The sequence below is a fragment of the Ixodes scapularis genome, unplaced genomic scaffold, assembly GCF_016920785.2.
Source record: "Ixodes scapularis isolate PalLabHiFi unplaced genomic scaffold, ASM1692078v2 PGA_scaffold2__306_contigs__length_199485367, whole genome shotgun sequence".
NCBI classification, from domain to species: Eukaryota; Metazoa; Arthropoda; class Arachnida; order Ixodida; family Ixodidae; genus Ixodes; species Ixodes scapularis.
This window is the reverse complement of record NW_024609857.1, coordinates 53590434-53606306: the sequence shown is the minus strand read 5'-3', so window position 1 is coordinate 53606306 and position 15873 is coordinate 53590434. Positions and strand designations below refer to the sequence as shown.

The 15873-nt window shown below is 43.1% G+C and overlaps 1 pseudogene; it reads left to right on the top strand.

Annotated features, from left to right (window-relative positions):
* The window catches only part of LOC121047770, an 84076-nt pseudogene that overhangs the window by 38422 nt on the left and 29781 nt on the right, over positions 1-15873 (top strand).

Sequence of the window (15873 nt, the reverse complement as noted above, 5' to 3'; positions counted from 1 at the left end):
AACGGGCGTATTCACTGTCACCACTGGCGAAAGAACAACGCCCACAACTACGACAGCCAGTGAATCCACCCCATTCCGGCAAGCTATGCGAGGCAGCAAAGGCAGCAGGCGCGAGCTAGCCTGCCCTCACTCCAACGAAAAAGGCTGTAGTCTTACAGCTTTTTGACCCATATAACACACCTCGAATCTTCGGTTCGACGTGCAGCGCACTGACGTTGAAAAGACGGCCCGAAATTATACAAGGGCTTGGTAACCGTGCGATATGACGTATAAACAGCTAAAGTGCGTATCAAAGACTACAAAAAAAAAAAAAACAAAGTTTGCACTGGGGAAGAAAAAAAAATTACTTGTTTCTTTTTTTTTTTCTTTTTTTGCTGAGAGTGCTCGTTGCTTTAAATCCTTCTGAGTTCATAAAAGCGAAGTGATCCACGCTCGTGTGACCTAAACCTTAACAACCTTAGTGTCGATGAAAGCTGTGTACGCGCGCTCTTATCTTCTTTGGAAATGTCAAACCCGTTTTGCGAAAGCTCCTTCGTAAGCCTCGGTCTCGTGTTTGACCTTTTTCAGCAATGAAATGGTTTGCATACAGAACGTAGTTCTAAAAGGAGAGCCAGCACACCCCAAACTTCGCCTTTCTTCGGTTGACTAAAAGGGCAAATTCTGCGTCACTGACCTTGTTCCTGAGCACTTGTTTTATCCCATACACGACGCCAGAAGGGATATCCCTAATAATTGTTTATACAAACTTCGGCAGATCATCAGTCAAAAAACTCAAACGCTTAAGATTTGCCAAAAATCGCCAAATACTATGCCGAACGGTTTGCATTTCACAAACTTTGTGAGAGGATTAAAAAGGATCCCCTCTGAAAAAATGTAAAGCAGTCGCTGTTGCAGACGTCCGAACGTGCCACGCGTGTAATCCCTCTCGTGTCGTGCTCCTTTGTATTTTAGTCATTTAACAAAAAACCTATTTTGCAAAAAAAAAAAAAAAAGTGAAAGCCGCTTACAACTCCCTGTAACGCCGAATTAGAGCGCAGCTCTTGAGGAGGAGGAGGGAAGGGCACTGGGGGGTGGGGGTTAAACTAACCAGTGGGGGTCACGTGACCTTGGGGGTCACGTGACCCCCAATGCCGATGATGTCATCACTGACGTCACTGATGACGTAATCAGTGACGATGACGAAGCGGGTACCGATGACGTCATTAGTGACGTCACTGATGACTTCACCAGTGATGATGAAGATGACGATGCGAATGTCGGTGACGTCATCAGTGACGTCGCTGATGACGTCATCAGTGATGATGACGATGACGATGCGGATGTCGGTAACGTCATCAGTGATGATGACGATGACGATGCGGATGCCGGTGACGTCATCAGTGATGATGACGATGACGATGCGGATGTCGGTAACGTCATCAGTGATGATGACGATGACGATGCGGATGCCGGTGACGTCATCAGTGATGATGACGATGACGTTGTGGATGCCGGTGACGTCATTAGTGATGATGACGATGACGATGTGAATGCCGGTGACGTCATCAATGATGATGACGTCATCAGTGATGATGACGATGTGGTTGCCGGTGACGTCATCAGTGACGATGACGTCATCGGGGGGTCACGCGACATCGGCGGTGGTCACGTGACCTCGGGCGGTCACGTGACCTCGAGGAGGGGGTCACGTGACCTCAGGGGAGTCACGTGACTTCGGGGGGTCACGTGACTTCGGTGGGTCACGTGACCTCAGGGGGGTCACGTGCCCCCTCACGAGGTCACGTGACCCCGGTAAGGGGCTCGCGCGGTGCATTATGGGACATTTCCCATGATGCACCGCGCGGTTACGCCGACGGCGACACCGACGCCGCTCAAGCCGGAAACGGCCCCCAAGAGCTGCGCTCTAAAAAAAAAAAAAAAAAAGATGTTTGTTCATTAGGTTTCCACGGGAGATACGAATCACAGTTGTCCCGGTCACTCGCTTCCGAATCTCGGCTTAGCGTAAGAAACAATGGAGAGTTTTAGTAGATCGTTCCGATACCTCAGATAGCCCCGATAACGATACTATGCATGCGCAAGGGAGGCGGTGGCGGAGTATCGGGTATTGTTATCGGAGTCATGGGAACGATCTACTAAAACTCTCTAATAGCGGTCGTTTGATTGGTTTGATTACGTTATGCAGTGATATGACCATTGTTCCCCTGCATATCAATGCTTCGTATTCCACGTGCCCCGCTACACCTTGAATTGGCCTCCACGCTTCATAAGAAGCACGGATATTCAGGAGACTCGCAGTCGTAACTCGACGTCATGGCGCTGTCAAGACTCAAAAGTAGTAAAGCGTTATTATGTGAATGGGTCTTTAGACGGAACGAAGTAATGGTCTTTACACATTACGTAGGCGGAACTGAAACACGACCGTTACAAAAGCAAGAACGATGTTTATGTACAACACCGACTCCCAACAACATCCTTCGTCGCTGTTGCGAGCTCCTTACTGATAAGCACGACGTAACAAACACTTTTTCCGAATTGGTCACGTCAACCAAAAAAGGTCCACATGCTGGTTTTCTAGCCCATCATGCCGTCGTGACGTGACTAAAATTGCCATGGCAAAACTTCTGAGCAGCCAAATTGAGTATCACTCTTGACCCCACGTCCGCATGCCTTCGACAAAACCGAGAAAGCGCCACATTATGTGTTCGCCGAGAACTCAAATTGTAAGGTATACAAATAGCGAAAGTACCTCTCAGACCACGATATCTCCAGAAAAAATTGAAGGAAACTCTTCTAGTTATTACAAGCAAAAGCAACCCCTAGCCAAACTCTGCTCGAAAAACAAAAGAGAAAAAACCACTATGTTCGTCGGCGATTGACCTGTTCTTGAGTACCTTTTCAATAAAACAAAAGAATTGTGGAAGAGGAAGCCATACAATAGCCCTAATTTATTCTGGGCTGAAGAAGGATTTCAAACACTGATCCGAAAACAATGAAAGCCCGATCGAAGCGGCTCGGCGGCTTTCGAAATGCAGCATGATGGTTTCGGTGCCGTCTGCTGCCACTCTGTAGCCGCAATCGCTATTCACAAGCACATCAACCAGAAAAAGAAATATATATATGTATGTTAATTCCAAAACGTATTTTGTATGTCTCTCAAAATAAAACGAACCCGAATATCCTTGTTTGTCTCACATTTTATTACAAATGCGACCTAAAAACAAAGGAAAATTTCATAGCTTTATTTGAAAACTAGGGATGTTTTCTTTCTTTATTTCTTTTTCTATCCTCAGATGAACCGGGTAAAGAAAAAAAAATTGAAGACGTTTACGATGCTCTGCAATGCCGAATTGGAGGTCAGCTCTTGAGGAAAAGAAGGAGGGTAGGATACGGAGCGAAACGTATGCCCCTCCTCCCCCTCCGTACCCTCCCATCGTCCTCTCCTGCTCCCCTCCCATTTTGGCTGAAAATGTTTGCTAAATTTCTCGCTGAACTTAGCGAAAATTTCCCCGCTATATTAAGCGGGGAAATTTCCCGCTAAATTTAGCAGGGAAATTTTCCCGCTAAATTCACATGTGACGTTACATGTGACGTCACGTGAGACGTGACGTGAAAATTCACGTGTGACGTCATTATAACAAGACGTCCCGCTAAATTTAGCAGTAAAATTTCCCGCCAAACTTAGGGGGAAACTTTACCCTCGTGACGTCACATGTGACGTCATTATGGGCAATGTCCTATAATGCAACGCTTGGTTACGCCGACGGCGACGCCGATGCCGCTCAACCAGAAAACGGGCGCCTAAGAGCTGCGTTGTAAAAAACAAGAGCAATGTAAAAATGCATTCATATACACACAACAGGGAAATACACACTCCGTAGCTGCTTCCCTCGTAATGACCGATTAGATTTAGGCTCTTATCACGAAGTGGCGCAACTTTAGGATGCCTTCCTGAAAGGGGGTACTGAGAGGGTTCTCACTCGTTTCCATCACGCGTTCAAGAAGACCCTCAGTCATCACGGACCCCCATCGTCATGGATGTATGTTCGTCCTCCCGAAAACTTCATGCAGTTTTCTCCATACAGATTACCCATCTGTGACGACTGACGGTCTTGTTGAATACGGGCTGGAATACGTGGAATACGTAAGCGTCTGGCTGAACAGGCTAGGCGTGCTGCTGAACAAACTTCCAAGGCTGAAGACGAGCGGCTAACAGTATCGGAAAATGTTTGTGATGCTAGAAGGCTTCACGTATACAACACAATTGACTAGCAATTTGCCATACATTTTCACGTACCATCAAAGTTGTCACTCACTAGTACGAACCTCGGTCGTGACGTCGGGGATAGGGGCAATGAGAATGCGCCACCAAAACATCTCGTCGCCGATGGACAAGGTTGATTTGGCCCGGCCCACTGAATTGAATAAGATGTGTGGTTTTTTTACTTTGCCGCGAAGTTTGAAGCGATCGTTTTCCGTACAGATATTCACATGACAAGGTACGCAAACTACTGAATAAAAAAAAAAAAAAAACACAGTTCACGGGTATTTAGCCCGAAACCCCAATCAAAGCGTTCTTTTTTAAGTATTTATTGCAGGTTGGGGAATCCTTGTGGTAGCACCTATTATGCCGTAAAAAAAGCGTCTTATGTGGGAAATGCTTATGGGCCGGTAAATCTCCGTGCAATAATATATGTGCCGACGCCATTTATTGGTTTTCTGCATGGTCGCATGGTCACTTACCCCAGCTAATTTCACTGAGACGATAGCCGCGAAGGTGACCTGCTGTGGTAGTGATGCCATATGCGTATACTTTCGGTGGTAGCGCCCCTTCGTCTCACTTTTTGCGCCTTGCTTTCGTCTACCGCTTTTGCGTCTTACGTTTTCACTAGGTCACCCACACCAAACACGCATTCTAAATTTAAAAAGTAACCTTGTAATGCCTTTGAAAGAACATACACTCGAGTGATAATCAAAATCCCTGGAGAAGGGGAGCAAAAGGGACAAAGAACAAACACAAATCTTCAAACATAACTAGGTAAATGGTGCGAGAACAAAATAATCCTCCTGGTTCTGGTATCGAACCATGGGACCAGGCGGATTTCATTTCTGATTGTCATTCTTGTTTAGCTCGCTTGCACCTTTGCATTAATTGAATTATAATCAATACACTCGAGATACATCGTTCAATCTGGCAAATTTATGTGGTCTCAAAAGAGAAAAGCATCAGCCCGGCGTCTGGTCAGATCTTCCACTCATATGCGGCACGTACGTTTTCCTTCGATTATTCCGAATGCAATAATAATGGATTACTTAATCCATTATTATTCTTCGTAATGTTACCTATCGCAAAGTGTTTGAATTAATGTAATAAGCATTTGTCTGCGTTAACCTGCTTTTTTATATATTCAAGGTTGATGGTGTACCTCAGTTTTGAAACAATCAAACATCTTCCTTTGCAGTTTGCCAGCAAAGTCCGGTGGGTGTCCTGCTTCGACACTCTGGTGCAAGCCAACAGGCGAAATAAGCGGGTATGTGTTTTGTGCTCTTATATACAGTGACCTTTTTTGTACACAGAAACTCAAGATAACAAAAACAACATAACTTATGAGTGTTTTAACGACATGAAATTTGTGTAACTTCAAATATGACAGCCTCTGCGGTCGGTCACTGTGAAAAGAAAATATCGTGGCCACTGCAATACTACTGCGTATGCACGAGATGCTTAAAACATGCATAACTCAGTGGTGAATAAAATCATGAAAAGAGATTGATCTTACTATGCTTAAGTTTGCGCACTGGTATTTTATTTTTTATATATTTCTTCATATAAGTTTTTATTGGCGTTATCGTGTAGGTACGTACGAACAATGGAGATTGCATGCTAAAAGGAGACCCTACGTTCCCTGCAGTTAAAAGAAGTACGACATGTATGTACAGCACTATTTTAATGTGGCAGAAGTGAAGGAAAATAAAACACAAAGCACCAAGCACCAAGGCGAGGAACAAAACAACCCCCAGAATAAAACTCAACTAAGATACGCACTAAAGGTAGTTATCAGTTCTCCCAAGCTTTCATCCTAACAAACGCGGTTAAACTTTACTTAACGGAAAAAAAGCAATTTACCTCCTATACAGTTTGTCATCCTCTCACCGAACTGCGATTCAGAAATAATCGCTGATACCACTAAGGGCCCCATAAGAAACAGCCTTCGGGTAGCCCTCTTATCTCGCCTAATTGTTTGCCGATGCATCACGCAGACACGGAAGAACAAGTTAAAGCAGACTTGACGATATATCGATGACCTCAAAACAGCGTACACCTATGCGTGTGCCTGTACCTTTACTAAGTCGCAACAGTGTTTGGTATATGTTTAAAAAGAATTATATACGTAAAGACAGGGGACCCGTCCCTGTCTTTACGTATATATAATATACGTAAAGTCAGGGGTCCCGTCCCCTGCCCTTACGTATATAACTCTTTCTAGACCTACATCATTACGAAAGCACTCGCTAACAAGTGTAGTGTTTGGTACTTTTCGACAAAATTACCGTACTTCTTGTTGTTGTTTTTTGTGTGACAAGTGAAAAGGAAGTTGGCACTAACTTGACGAGGCGATAGCGTGCTACCACCTAAAATCTCCAACATAATCTTTACGCTTTCGTTTGGAACGTCCTGTTGTTCTTGCAGATACTGTCCAAGAGCATTGACCGGATCACCGACGGTGGCACCGCAAGTTTGTCGCACGCACTGGACTTCGCCTTCCAAAACATGGCAGACGTATGTTTTCGCCTTGTTTATAAAATAATCCAGTCAATAGAACATAATCAAGTTAAAAATACTTCTATTGAGCTGTGATGGGGACCGACCTGTACATTGCACGACACTTAATCCAAACATGCAATCGCCAGTTTTGTAACGCGTAAGCATTAGAACGCTCGTTTTGACGAAATCCCGACGGTGTCTTCCGTTTGTCAGCTACATGAAGCGAAGGAGAAAGAGGGGGAGAGTGTGACGCGTACGAAGCTCCCATTGGTTCCGAAGCGCTGACTCCAGTACGCGTCAACCTCTACCCTTCCTTTTCTCTCTCTCCCCGCCTCTTCTCGTTCTCGTCACGTGACCCCCTAAAGTCACGTGACCCCCCTGAGGTCACGTGACCCCTGAAGTCACGTGACCCCCTAGGTCACGTGACCCCCAAAGGTCACGTGACCCCTTAGGTCACCTGACGCCCTGAAGTCACGTGACCCCCTGAAGTCACGTGACCCCCTTGAGGTCACGCGACCTCAAGGAGTCACCTACCCCTCAGTACGCTTCCATCTTCCTCCTCAAGAGCTGCGCTCTAACCGGCGTTACAGGGAATTGTAAACGGCTTTCATTTTTTTTGTTCCTCTTAGAGTCGAAGGACTGTCATCAAACTAATGACTTGGTGAAAAGTGCTCAATAAGGGCAAGAGCCTAAGGGGTAAAATTTGATGCATGCAAAATAATGTTTCAAATTAAAATTAAAAAAAAAAAAACGCTCCTATGCTGTGTTTGCGCGAAGAGTGTTGACCTGTGCACGTTCTTTGTGTTTTTGAAGCTTGGAATTCTCTGACTATGGATGTGCAGTACATATTCATTTCTATTATCATCAAGCAGACCAATACGAACAATAAGTAATGCGAGATCATGTTATCATAATATGAAGTCGAATTACGTTGTTGTTGTTGTTTTCTAAATATGTTACTGCAACAAGTTTGGTAGAATTACATGATAATATGTTATAATTATCTCGAGATCATCTTAGATGACATGATATTATATTACCCTTTATTTAAACATATAACGGGGTCATGATAACTCGGCATCCTAACATCACACAAAAAGCTCAAAACCTCTGCAGATAAAACTTGCAAAATAGTCACGCAATATGACGTGTGAACACTACATGTAGCGCTTTGTTAAATCCATCTTTACTGCAGTGTGTTCTTATACCGATAGGCAGTACGGCCTTTAAAATATTTCATAGCCTTCTGCTCATAACCATATGTAATGCGGCCGATTGCCACCACATCTGCGTTTGCTTTGACTCCAGTTCCAAGAAAATCGGACGACGTATGCCGGCGCGGAATGCATCCAGATGATCATGATCTTCACGGACGGAGGCACGGAAGACCCAACCCCATTGGTCAAGAAACTCAACACTGGACTTAAGGTTTCCCCGACCTTCCTCATGCTCTCTCACACTCAGTCTGTTTAGACTCACTACTGTGCCTAGAACGCGTCACCGACTGGATCAATTGTCCGCATCCCAAAAAGTGGTCCTCCATTGATATCCGCCCGACGACATAATAAAAGTGCCAAGCTGTAGCCGGCCACGAACACGGCGGTGTCGCGGCAGCAGTGATGAATGTAGCTGACGCCTGTTCTGCTGCAGTTCGCTCTAGCTTGACAGTCCACGGAAGCTTCAGTAGTTAGGAGTTGGGACCCCTCAACGACAGCGAAACTCACGTTCGCTCGTTCTTTTTGCCGAGTCTTCTACCACCAACCGCCACCAGGATCGCGGCATTCTTCAACATGACGTGCCGGCTTCTATGACGTCATCTTTTTGCCACTTCGGGGCAACTTTCTATGTACGGGCATGATTCGACACTAAGCACACCAGTCGCGGACGCGTTCCAGACACCTTAGTCTTAGTAGAGGGCCACAAGAAGGAATTAAGTCATCGTAACAGACCCTTGTCAAAACCTGATCAAGCAACATTGGTGGTCGTCATTTTTTGGTGTGTGCGATTGGATCCGAGCCTTCGCCGAACGCTCGCTGAGGCAGCACTCGTCTTTTCACGCGAGCTGAGCAGTGCTCACACCGAACGATGGCACAGACCTCGTGTTCAATACATGCTCGGAGTACGTGATCAAACAACGACGGGCTCGGGTAATTGGTGCAGCAGCTTCTAGATGGCGCGCACTTTTGAAAAGTTTCTATTATAAATAGGCCCTGACTCTTTATGGCACAGAGCTTCGTCTTGGCGTTTGGTTAGCAGCGTAACGAGCGAGAAAGAAAATAATTCTGAGCCTTTCTTTTGCGTTCACAAACGAAAAGCTGTTACTCAGCCCGGATAGGTATGAAACTGGTCCTGTTGAGATGAAACTGAGGCCCTCTCCGCTTCTATTTCAGATTCGCATCTTCACTTACGTTGTTGGACCGCACCCGATACCGTACGCTACCCTCAAGGCTCTCGCTTGCAACAACAGAGGTATCCGATTCGAACATGCATTAAGCGTTTGTCGTTACAGTGGTGTCTTGCTTTTTCTAGGATACTTTACGGCTATTACATCGTTTGGAGCCAGTAGGTACAAGGTGCAGGTCAGTACAAGTCAACTGAACATACCTCTGCCACAAATGAAATGATTCCATGTTATGCATTGAAAAGAGACATCTGACGGGTTCCAATGCCGTGCGCATTTGTACGGCTCTTACAATCAATAATAATTATATAAAAAGCCGTGTATTTTTCTGTATTACTATATTTATTAGCGGTGATGATGAAATTCCAATATGACGTTATTATATCTTTTTTCGCGGTAGTTTATAAGCAACTCACTTGGCTCCCTTGTTAACCTTTTTCGTGTTTTACCAGCTTTACCTTCGTAACGCATAACCCGCCGACAAGAAAAGCGAGTTGATTCTTAAAAACGTAGCGACTGATTTCTTTGAGAGATTCGACAGTAAAGAGTGAAAATTCCTGAGCGCAACGTGAACATGTGTACACTAACTTGTTGTATAGATAAAGTAAACATTTGTACATAAACTTTATACAGTAAACATGTGTACATACACTTTATACTGTAAACATGTGTACATTAAATTTATAGTATATAGTAAACATGTGTACACTAAATGTATATGCCAAAAAATTCTACATTGATGATTTATGTCTGTATCGGTCTTTCCGTGTCCTGCTGTCTCAGCGAAGGCTTTCAAAAACTCTAAAAAATATAATGGTTAAGAAAAAGAAGAAACTTTTTCGGGGAACAAACTGCCAGTCAAGGTGAATATCAGAAATTGTAAAAAGCATACTAATTAGCGAGATAATAAGGTAAAATGTACTCATTAACTTTATAATTGGTGAAAATAAACACATGGTTTCAATATAAACTTGCTTAGCATCGCCACTAAATCAACTAAAATTAAAGAGAGATAAGGTTGAGGCAGCCTTTTATGACATACCAAAATACGCTCACTTTGGACGCGTTCCTAGGTTTCGGTTTCCTATGGCAGCGCGTCTTTGCGGCAGCGGTCCTGCTCCCCGGTGGCCGAGACGCGCAACGCATGTACGCCATATTTCCCTCTGTTCTACAAGGGAGGCAAGGTAATGGCTTCGCACCTCGGCCACCGGGGAGCAGGACCGCTGGCGCTCCGATAGGAAACCGAAACCTAAAAACGCGTCCAACTTGAGGGGCTTTTTTTTTTTTATTAACATCGTAAAATGATGTTTTCGCCCTATATCTTTCCAAAATCTGTTGATCTAGTAGTTTCCCGTGAAGCTTAGCAATTTTCTCATTGGAACTATATGTTTATCTTCGTTAAATAAAAAGTTAATTTTTTTATTTATTTGTCAATACTTCCAGCCCAGTTTAGGGCCAAGGCAGGAGTGGGTTACATTTCCAATTGGCCCACTGAAATCTGAATAGCATACAAATAAAGTAAACAAAACGACAAACAACAAAAAACATTCTTAGCACTAAAAAATGTTCTCTACAGCTTTCTCAAAAGAAGAGAATGAATTAATGCCAACAACATCATCGGAAAGACTCTTCCATAAGTCAAATGTATGCGCAAAAAAAGATTGTGTATAAATATTTATTCGGGCATTAATGGGAGCTGCGGGCTTTGAGTGGTGCAAACGTTCGGGAAGAACCCTCTTGGTTTTAAATATTTCGAGCTATCTTTTTATGCCGTTTTTGAAAATCTGAAAGAACAACTGGACCCCTTGGCACGCTCTTCTGTTTGCCAGAAATTTTATACTGGCTCTCGTTTTAAGTCCCGTGACAGATGTGGTCCGTCCGAAATCTGAAAAAAAAGGACAAAAACCCCTAGTGATTGGACATCTTTGAGTCCTTTGACCAGAGAGGTCTGCCATGGGCTTCACACTGCAGACGCGTATTCTAAGGCGGGTCTAATGACTGATTTATATGCAAGAATTTTTACAGAAAAAGGAGATTTTCCGAGCGTTCTTCTCAGGTACCACAATAGGTAAATTCTAGTTCAATACTATGCTAATTAGTATATTTTTCTTTTTTTTTGAAATCCCTAACGTCCGTCGTGGCTGGAAGGTTGTCCCTGAAAAGAGTTTCCTTCTTTCCTCAACTAGCCTATTTTATAGATATTTGAAAGCCTTCGCGAAACGATCGACCTCTATATTGGAAAAAAGAGTGATGATGCAGATATAAAGAGTTGCCCGAAAATCTGCCTAATATATTTCAAGTAATGTTTCTTAATGACCGATTTTAGAAGGATATATTTATATATACTCCTTAAATTGCTCTTACTCCTAAAAAATCCCCTAACTTTTCAAATTTTTCTTAAAGAAAGAGTTACAGGATTGTTGCTTTGAGAGTAATACCTGGCTTTATCAGCATATATAGAATAGGTAACATATAAATGTTTTATTTGTTGATTACGAAAAAAAGCAACTATCACCGAGCACTTGCTATAATTACATATTATTGCAGTTTTTTTGTTTGTTTGCTTGTTTTTTTCATCAACGACCGATATCATTCTTTTCGACAATTTCTTCCGGTTTTATTTTCAAGGAGTACCTCAAGGTGCTCAGCCGACCTATGGTGCTTTCTGGGGAGAAACAATTTGCCTGGACCAATTTCTACCAAGATTCAGGGGTGAGTGGCCCGTCCCTACATCAAACGTTATATCTTTGATATCTTCTCCCACTAAGATATATCTGCCCAATTGGTTTTAGGGAATCGGCCTGTTGACGACGGCAACTCTTCCTGTTTACAACAAAACCCAGGGCACAGTAAGTCGTGTCCTTATGTCCTGTTCGTTTCTCGACGGGTAAGGAATATACCACCTGCCAACTGCCAGTGAATTTTCTATAGAACAATGTTTACGACACCCAACACTCGAAAACAAAAAACGTGTTTTTCTTACTTGTTTTTCATTTACAGAAAACCCTACTTGCTATTAAGTTTATCTCACAAACTTTATGGAAGTTTAATTTTTTTTTCTAGTGAATTCTCAATTTCATTACAAAATATAAAATTTAAATATTAAAAATATATTTTACACGAGCCATTCACTCTAATTTAAATGCACCACAATCGGGAAAGATCTGTTGGCTCATTTTAAGGGTAGTGCGATACCAAAATTTAAAGAAGGTAGCGCAGCTGGTATATTTCCATAGTTTTAATTGCAATAAAGTTTTGCATCTTTTCTTCATGGAGTTTTCTGCTTCGTGATCGCAGAAAGATCAGGCAATCGTGGGGGTCATGGGAGTGGATGTATCCCTCGAAGAGCTCAAAGATCACGAACCCACGTACAAGGTACGAAATCCAATTATCTATGGCAGGGGTGGCCCGGCTGATTCAGCCTAAGAGCCGCAAACAAAAGCACGAAACTTCCAAGAGCCGCGGGGGGGGGGGGGGGGGGGGGCGGCAAACCTTTGTCCAGAGCAATAAACGAAACCGGAACTACTTTCAATCTCTGCAAGTCAAAGCAGTCCAATTATGCGTTAGGTAGCAGCAGCACAGGACTACCAAACCGCAACCTGTCTTTCCATTTAAGACGCGGTCTATGTTTTTTTTCTGTTTTTCTTTTTTTTTTGGGGGGGGGGGGGGAGGAGAGGGTAGCAGAGGGAGCCGCAATCCGCACTTTAGCAAGCGAAGAGCCGCAGCTTGGCCACCTCTGATCTATGGGCTAGGACAGCTAGGGCCATGATAATTGTCTAGCCATTACCTACGACAATTATTTACCATCAAGGCTGGAAGCTCTCACAAATGCCTGCTGTTTATTATTACGAAGACGCTGATAAAATATAGCAGGATTCATTAATCAATAATAGTTTCATAAAAAAGAATGTTGTAGCGTGAATGAAGCAACTGAAATGTGAATACCTATGTTTACATATTTAGTGAGTTTATTAACGGCCGAACGATTCCTTAGCTATGCTAAGTGCGTATGATATTTTGTTTAATGGTTCAGGCACCAAACTTAAAATTAGAAATGCAATGCGTCATTCTGAAAAAAAAAATAATCACGAAAAAAGCGTTTGAAAATGTAAGGGTCGACATCATTTCGGGTTTCCCACTTTGTCAAACAGCGGTTAAACTATTTTTTTAAGATGTACACGCCTTCTGTGTAGAAATAATTTTGCTTAAAGAGTTAATATGATTCGAAGGATCAGAACAATGACTACTTGCTCTAGTATAAACCCATAACACACAAAAATGTATGCACGAACCCCACATCTAAAACAGGCCCCTAGATCCAGAAGACGTTTTTGATTTTAAACAAAGAGCTGAAAAACACACATTCATCACAAACATAGCTGAGGAACATACATTCATTGCGATAACACAAATGGCCCGAGACATGTCTTCGGCTTTACCTAGAACTGCCCCACAGCTAGCATCCTACGAATATGATTGTTTCAGATCGGCCCATCGGGATACTCATTTATGATCAACCGCAATGGATACGTCATGTACCACCCAGACATCAAGCTACAGGTTTGTGATTCGTTCAGTACATTCTTGGCAACCCCTCACATCCGTGACTCTGTTTCTAATTTTTCTTTGAATTTCAGCTTGGGTCCCTCGAGGAGCCACTGGACATAGATTTTCTCGACGTGGAGATTGAGAATCCAAAAAAGGAAAAGGTGCGTCTTTCGTCTTGCACGTTCCTTCGTCGACGCAGCGATGTGCTACACTTTTAGAAATAGGGGCGATGTGCTACACTCTCAGAAATACTTACACCTATTGTCCCATGTATAACGTCCCAAAAACCAAAATTCGACGTTTAGTTCACTGACGCGGAGCTGACGATACCAACTTTCATGGGCAGCTTGATAGTCGAGTGATACAACTGATTAAAATACCTAATGTACGCATTAAAGACTACTGGAAAACGCTGAAGGTATTGTGGCCCTGCTGCAAACCTTAAGGGTTTTTGTAGTCCTTTATGCATACATTAGCTATCTAGTAAGTTATATCACATCGCTGTCAAGCCACTCGTAAAAGTTGGTATCGTCCGTTTGACGTTGTAGCGGCAGCTATCGGCAGCGATCCAGCGCTTGAACGGCGCCATCCATGCTCACGGTGCAGGCACGAGCTAAGGACACGAGATGCCTGGACCACGAACTGCACGGAATCTGGAATTCGGCGAAGGGCCCCTCGATGAGCTAGTCGAAAAGGACAGTGTAAATATTGTAAATAAATATGTAGAGTGTGATTTACCGAGCCTCCACTCCTACAACGTCAATGAACTGAACGTCGAAATGTACTGAACGTCGAAATGCTTTATAACGCGCCGTACCTACCCTAAAATCCTGACCCTTCGAAAGGTAACCCATCCCTATTCTTTGCTTGATTTGCTATTGGTATGGGACAAAGGGCGTAAGTACAACACAAGCTATTTTGAGAGTGTGAACGAGAGGAACTACAGTGACAATGAACTGAAGACACCTAATTAAAAGTGGGTATATCTTTTTGCTCGGCTTCACACGGCTGAGCGGATCGGTCTGAATGTCTCCAACTAATATGCATCAAATACAGCATTGCAACCACAACATACGGCCACAGTTTTCCCGTTTGTTACGCTCTTTTATAACCCACCGTGTTTACGGTAGAATCACGACAGATGCCCGACCTCCGAGAGGTATCCCACCCCTGTATTTGGTTTGATTTGCGATTTCTCTAAACACCGAAACATAGCCCAGTCTTAGTAATCGTTGTGTTCAGATCAATGATGACCTTCGAATAAATTCGCCAAGTTAGCTATGACGCGATATAGGCGAACATTAGTGACCGGGAAGTACAGTCGTCTTTGTTTCATTGCTCCTCACCGCAATAAAATGTTTGACAGAGACACATAATCTTAAACGAGCATTTTTTAAACTTTTCTTGATTGCGCACCAAAAGTTATCCCACACCTTATTTTCACACAATTTTCTCATGGTTTTAGGTGGGCTATCTCTCGGGATGTAACGGTAAACTCTAAAGAAATGTCGATGAGAATTCACCTCTTTGCAGTACACAAAAGCATCCAGTCCCGATGAACAATAGAAGAGTTTTAGCAATTGAGAAAGCTCAGAATGCGATTAAATATAAAATTGCGATATCTGCAAAAATGCAAGCCAGACGTCATACTCATTGTGCTAACACATATCGTTTTCTTTTTTTTTTTTGTCTTTTTTGGCTAATTGTATTTTAGCCTTATCACTCGCTGGGACCATGCTCTAATTGTTCGCTTTGGTTGGCTGTTTCTATGTTCTGCAGGAAAGTGAACTCACATACTTTTTAGGGTGTCGAGGAAACAGGGCTTGAAGTCAGATACAGATACGTTTTGTATTGTGATTTGTTAGACCTTGCGTACCAAAAAAGGATGGAACAAAACATGTCGTTATAAACTGTTCTTGTCTGTGGTATCTTGGCAACCAAACAGGTAACTGCATTTCGTTCGCAGTGGCAATAGCATTCTTTCAACAAACACGCAAAAGCTGCCACTAATTCAACAGACATCGTGTGGTCATTTCCTTTTTTTTTTTCTTTTTGCTTGGTGCATTATTGTGTTTCTTTTTTTTTTTGCAATATTTCACCCGTATTAGTGTTTCGTACTAATATCGCAATAATCCGTTCAGTTCACTGCAACTTCATCAAG